Genomic DNA, 5,763 nt, shown 5'->3' on the forward strand with positions numbered 1-5,763 from the left:
TCCACCACCCACAACTGGCTGCTAAAATGTCATTCGCACAGAGCAACGTGTGGAAAAAAAAAAAAAAAAAAAAATCCTCCAGGACACATCAAAGTAATTCCACTACTGTTCAGGCTCCCAAGGTACTTTCACCCGTTAAAGCCATCGCAAGGCCTCACGGCCCATTTCTCTCCTTGTACCACCACCACTCCAGAAAAGCAGAGGAAATGTGATGGAGACAGCACACTGGGTGAGCTACAGAGCCCCTGATACCATCTCCTAAACACGAAGAGTGTGAGCATGGGAAGGACTAGAAAGGCACTCCACTTACCGTTTAGCTGCTTTCTTGCCAATGAGGTGTCGGTGGAATTGGTGGTCAGCCTTGGTTATTGCGTAATCCGTCCCGTGGATCTAAAAAGAATTATATCTTTTATATCTATCTATCTATGTATGTATGTACATTATTTTATATTAGAATATATAGGGCCAGGTAGGACAGGCCACCGCTTCTGTCTCGTGCCCTAAGTAACTGCCTACTGCCAGTATTGGCACTGACTCACCAGCGGTCAGCTACAAGCACTTCTGCTCTTCAGCAGAGCACAAGCATTCCTCTGCTTTGAGAAGAGAGCATTGTGCTCATGAAACATTGAAAAGACTGACTTCTATGCCTCTCCAGCTATAACCAAGAGAATCCTTCCTTCTCCGCACCAAAAAAATTAATGCTGACTTTTCAAGGATGCTATGGATGAGTTTCATAACCAAGGGGTGTCATCCACCTGGCCACACAATTTGTCTCCTGCAAGTTCGATTAAGCATGCCAAGACATCCTATGGATGTGACAAACACCTCATCACCTCTGCTCTGTTGCCCCTTCTTCCCCCAGTTCCTGTTCTCCTTCATAATACCTAGTTGTTCTCTCATTATGAATCCTCCCTTCCCCTTATCAGTGTCAATGGAATCATCGTTCCATGGACAATGAGTCGTCCCGTTCCCCCGCTTGGTCCGAGAGTATTACCTCTGTTCAGTGGCTTGATCCAGGGTGATAGTGCTCGTTCTAGGCGCTGTAAAGAGCGAAATCTATATCCTATGTCCTGATTTTGGGTAGCTAACATTAAGGCAAAACAGTCATCCTCACACAGTTTTTATTTCATTCTGTAGCGTCGGTGTCGGTATCAGCTGCCTGCGGTAAAGGTTCACGGAAAGGTCTTACATTCTTCGCTGGGATCCATCTAGGTCCTTTTTCTGTAGAGACACAAGCATAACCTTTTCCCCGTGTAACAAGAGGATATGGTCCCATAATTTTACCTGTTTCTGCATCTCGGACCGATACCGGGCCTTTAACCCGTGCCTCGACGAAGGTAGCTGCAGTGAAACGTCGACCTATCGGTGGGCCGTTATCTATTCAAGAACAATTCAAAAAATTAAAAACATACAACGCTTTCTGTAACCGTTCCTCGGGAATAGCCATGCCCATTCCCCCTTTTTGTTGTTGTCATAAACGTTTCAGAGACCGATGAGACCCTTCAATGAGAGATCGACCGGTGGCGGAATGAGCAATGCCGGTAATATGAGTTCTACCCCATAGGGCAAAAGAGGTTTTTACAGTTGTTGAAACGTAAAGATAACGACAGATAACAGTCCAGCTTAAGGGGATACCTAAAGCAGCAAAAGCACGCATTAAATGTCTACGAACAGCTCGTGCCTTTTCTCCTGTGTGACACGAGGCAACCAAGGCACCTGAAAATGTATCAATGGAAGAGTGGATATATTTAAGGCTACCAAATTCAGAATCATGCGTGACATCTGTTTGCCATAACGGTAGGCTTTGTAATCCTCTAGGATTAACTCCTGCAGCAACTGATGGGAAAGAATGTTTTTGACAATCGGGACAGACAGCAATAATACTTGATGCTTGTTGAGCAGCAAGGCCAAACTGTCGCTTAAGAGCTCCAGCGTTTCGATGGAAAAAAAGAGTGACTTCGCTTAGCTTGTGCAATACGGTCTGGCAGTACTTGAACTGGTCACGGCAATAGGTCAGCTCGTTGAATGCCTTCTGCAAGAAAACCAGGTAGCGAGGTATGAGACCTAATATGCATAACAAAATAAGGCGCAGATCGAGAGTCCAAAAGGAAAATAAGTTCCTGTAACAGGGCAAAGGGTTGTGAATGCGAAACACTCCGCAGCACAGAAGCTTCAGCTCGTGGAACAATACCTGCAACATAAGCAGAATCAGTAACAAGGTGGAGCGGTACATTCCATTCTCGGAAAACACGAACAACTGCATTCAGTTCTCCTGTTTGAGGTGAACCGGAGACCGTCTCTATGTCCGAATCCCATTGTCTCCGTTGAAAACCTTAGGAAGACAGGAATTGAACCTGCACAGAAGAGATCAAAGCGCTCCATACTCCCCTTATATTACTTCCCAGTAGGGTCAGCTAAACAAAAGCTATCGGGCCCATACCCCGAAAATGATGGTTTAACCTCTTCCTCTACTAAATGAGCCCCGTCACAAAACTAACGTTCTCCTTAAGCCTTCTACTAGGAACAACCATCACAATTTCAAGCAACCACTGACTGCTAGCCTGGCCTGGCCTAGAAATCAACACCCTTGCCATTATCCCCTTCCTTTCAAAATCACACCACCCTCGAGCTATGGAAGCTGCGATCAAATACTTTCTCGTCCAAGCAACCGCCTCCGCATTAATCCTCTTCTCAAGCACAATCAACGCACAGTTCACCGGACAATGAGACATTCCGCGACTAAGCCACCCAACAGCCTCCCTACTACTAACTACAGCAGTCGCAATAAAACTAGGCCTAGTACCCTTTCACTTCTGATGTCCAGAGGTCATACGAGGCTCACCTATAACCACTGCCCTACTCGTCTCTACATGAATAAAACTCCCCCCACTCACTCTTCTTTTCTTAACTGCCCCCTCACTGAACCCACTCCTACTGACAACCGTGGCCATTGCATCCGCAGCCATCGGAGGGCCAACAGGACTCAACCAAACACAAATCCGAAAAGTCCTAGCTTTCTCATCGATCGCCCACCTAGGCTGAATAACCATCATCCTCATATACAACCCCAAGCTAACATTAATAACCTTCTACCCATACTCCTTAAGAACCGCCTCCATTTTCTTAGCCCTCAACACAACCAACTCCTCAAAACTATCCACAATAATAACCTCCTGAACAAAAATACCATCACTAAACGCATCCTTGACGCTAGCACTACTATCCCTAGCCGGCCTGCCCCCACTCACTGGCTTTTTACCAAAATGACTCATTATCCAGGAACTAACTAAGCAAGAGATATCAACCGCAGCCATAATTATTTCAATACTCTCCCTACTAGGTTTATTTTTCTACCTACGCCTTGCATATTGCTCCACAATCACACTCCCACCAAACACTACAAGCTTCATAAAACAATGATACAATAACAAATCCACACGCACACCAATTGCTACCTTAATTTCTCTGTCAGTCCTCCTTCTCCCCCCTTCTCCCGCAATCCTGACCGTTACCTAAGAAACTTAGGATCCCCTGCCTACCAAACCGAAGGCCTTCAAAGCCTTAACTAAGAGTTAAATCCTCTTAGTTTCTGCCCACACCACTAAGGCCCGCAGGACACTAAACCTGCACCATCTAAATGCAACTCAGATACTCTAATGCAGCTAGGGCCTCCACGATAAGCCTAGACAGACGGGCCTCGATCCCATAAACTTCTAATTAACAGCTAGACGCTCAAACCAACAAGCTTCTGTCTACCAGACTCCGGCACACTCTCAGCGTACATCAATGAGTTTGCAACTCAACATGAACTTCACCACAGAGTCGATAAGAAGGGGAATTCAACCTCTGTAAAAAGGACTACAGCCTAACGCCTAAACACTCAGCCATCTGACCCGTGACCTTCATCAACCGATGACTATTTTCAACAAACCACAATGACATCGGCACCCTATAGCTACTCTTCGGAGCATGGGCAGGCATAGCCGAGTACCGCCCTCAGCCTCCTTATTCGAGCAGAACTTGGCCAACCAGGAACTCTCCTAGGAGACGACCAAATCTACAATGTCATCATCACCGCCCATGCCTTCGTAAGAATCTTCTTCACAGTTATAGCCATTATAATCGAAGGGTTTGGAAACTGACTAGTCCCCCTTATAATTGGAGCCCCAGACATAGCATTCCCCCGCATAAACAACATCAGTTTCTGAACTACTTCCTCCGTCCTTCCTACTGCTCCTAGCGTCCTCCACAGTAGAAGCTGGAGTCGGAACAGGATGAACCATATACCCGCCCCTAGCAGGCAACCTAGCCCATGCTGGTGCCTCAGTAGACCTAGCCATCTTCTCCCTACACCTCGCAGGTGTGTCTTCCATCTTAGGGGCCATCAACTTTAACACAACAGCCATTAACATAACCCCCCCTGCCTTATCGCAATATCCAACTCCCCTATTCGTATGATCCGTACTCCTATTGCCCTCACTTCCAGTCCTGGCCGCCGGCATCACCATACTACTGACCGACCGAAACCTAAACACTACATTCTTTGACCCCGCTGGAGGGGGAGACCCCATTCTCTACCAGCACCTGTTCTGATTCTTTGGCCACCAGGAAGTTTACATCTTAATCCTTCCCGGCTTTGGAATCATCTCACATGTTGTAACGTATTACGCAGGCAAAAAAGAACCATTCGGCTACATAGGAATAGTCTGAGCTATACTATCGATTGGATTCCTGGGCTTTGTCATATGAGCCCACCACATATTCACTGTCGGAATAGACGTAGACAGCCGAGCATACTTCATCTCCGCCACTATAATCATCGCCATCCCATCCGGCATTCAGGTATTCAGCTGACTAGCCACGCCACACGGAGGCACCATCAAATGAGATCCACCGATACTGTGAGCCTTGGGCTTCATCTTCCTCTTCACACTTGCCAATGAGGTGTCGGTGGAATTGGTGGTCAGCCTTGATTACTGCGTAATCCGTCCCGTGGATCTAAAAAGAATTTTATATATATATAATATTGTACGCACATACATACATATATATATTATATAGGGCCAGGTAGGACAGGCCACCGCTTCTGTCTCGTGCCCTAAGTAACTGCCTACTGCCAGTATTGGCACTGACTCACCAGCAGTCAGCTACAAGCACTTCTGCTCTTAAGCAGAGCACAAGCATTCCTCTGCTTTGAGAAGAGAGCATTGTGCTCATGAAACACTGAAAAGACTGACTTCTATGCCTCTCCAGCTATAACCAAGAGAATCCTTCCTTCTCCGCACCAAAAAAAATTAATGCTGACTTTTCAAGGATGCTATGGATGAGTTTCATAACCAAGGGGTGTCATCCACCTGGCCACACAATTTGTCTCCTGCAAGTTCGATTAAGCATGCCAAGACATCCTATGGATGTGACAAACACCCCATCACCTCTGCTCTGTTGCCCCTTCTTACCCCAGTTTCTTACTGGAACTAGTAACTCCAGCTCACCAGTTCCTTGAGCATGGCTTCAATCGGTTCCTGAGCCACATGCACGTCTTCTGTAGGTCCTTCCAAAGTGATGTTATCCTGTGGCGAGCAGCCTCACAGTTTGCCCTCTTGCCTGTGATAACAATTGTCTCCGAGTTGCTGTTCTTTGCTGGGAGATCAATTTTGGTGTTGCTTTCTTTACGGATCTGCCACAAAGGGAAAAAAAAAAAAATCATCTCAGAAGCGTCCCATGTCAGAAGAAAAACCCTCGCAGGCTATATTGGACACCACC

The 5,763-nt window shown here is 46.5% G+C and overlaps 1 pseudogene; it reads left to right on the top strand.

Moving 5' to 3' along the window:
• The first annotated feature begins 2,475 nt into the window (after positions 1-2,475).
• On the top strand, positions 2,476-3,516 carry LOC129782958 (NADH-ubiquinone oxidoreductase chain 2-like; annotated as a pseudogene).
• The last annotated feature ends 2,247 nt before the right edge of the window (positions 3,517-5,763 follow it).

This window comes from Falco peregrinus, chromosome 21, assembly GCF_023634155.1.
Source record: "Falco peregrinus isolate bFalPer1 chromosome 21, bFalPer1.pri, whole genome shotgun sequence".
NCBI lineage: Eukaryota > Metazoa > Chordata > Aves > Falconiformes > Falconidae > Falco > Falco peregrinus.